This window comes from Orycteropus afer, unplaced genomic scaffold (genome assembly GCF_000298275.1).
Source record: "Orycteropus afer afer isolate SDZICR_OR568_19922 unplaced genomic scaffold, OryAfe1.0 scaffold00320, whole genome shotgun sequence".
In the NCBI taxonomy this organism is placed as follows: Eukaryota; Metazoa; Chordata; class Mammalia; order Tubulidentata; family Orycteropodidae; genus Orycteropus; species Orycteropus afer.
Window position 1 is genome coordinate 2,968,703 of NW_006921907.1, and position 1,199 is coordinate 2,969,901.

Genomic DNA, 1,199 nt, shown 5'->3' on the forward strand with positions numbered 1-1,199 from the left:
CCACTGCAATGAGTCTCTGAGGATCTCAGGGACAGAGGGGGCCATGCAATCAGGTGGGAGAGAGTGAACAAAATGCAAGGGAGTAATCTGGGATCCATTCAGGGCCTAATAGAGTTTGGTGAGAGCATTCGTTCTGTGAAGTAGAAGCTGAACAGTAGGTAGGGCCTAATCATGAGAGGCATTAAAGGTCATGCTAAAAACCTCAGGTCTGATTTTCCAGGTGTTGAGGAGCCTTGGAAGGTGTATGAGGCAGAAAGCATATGATCAGAACTCGGCTTTGAAGAGAGCATCATGGCAGCTGTGTTTAGTAGGAGTTGAAAGAAATAAAAGGGAGAACAATTGGAAAGGTGTTGTTAAACCACCTACAGGTTCTAGAATGGCAACTGCTAATTATCACTCTATTCTTTGAAGATTTAATTACACTGGAGATCTTGTTCATAGAACAAGAGAGTCTTCAAAAATGGAGTTAGAACAAAGTAACAAGTCCCGACCAGCTACCTCCATTCCCTCTTTTTCCATTAACCTAAATAATAATCAGCAGACGTTGGTTAATTTGTTCATTAACCAAATACAGGCATGGATTTCTTTTGTTTTACCATTGGTTTACAGTTACCAAAAGGTAGGAAGCACAGTTTTAAGGGATTTAGTAATGAGCCCACCAATTCTAGCTGAAATACAGAATTTCTATAGAGTTAAGTTTACTGGCTACACACCAAATACAAAGTTCATTCTGAGAAAACTTTGTCTTTCATCTCCAGATGAGTTAGAGATATTCTACCTAGTCCCACCTACTTTGGTCATGTTGTCAGAAGAGACCATTCCCTGGAGAACGATATCATGCTTGGTAAAGTGGAGGGTCAGCAAGAAAGGGGAGGCCCTCGATGAGGTGGATTGACACAGTGGCTGAACGATGGGCTCGGGTGTAGCAAGGATTGTGAGGCTGGGGAGCTGACTCAACACCACCAGCAACTTTGTGTGCGTGAGCACTCGGGCCTATTTAGGGAAAAATAAATTAAGTGTATAAACAACAAAGTTTCCTTCAGTCAAAATGAATAAAAAGATAGTTTTGTTAACTCCTGCTCTGTTAACATATATTCTACTTTTTTTTTTTAAATTTTATTTTGATTTGGGTGAAGATTTACAGAGTAAATTCACTTTTCATACAGCAGTTCACATATACTTTGTCTCATGTCATTGAC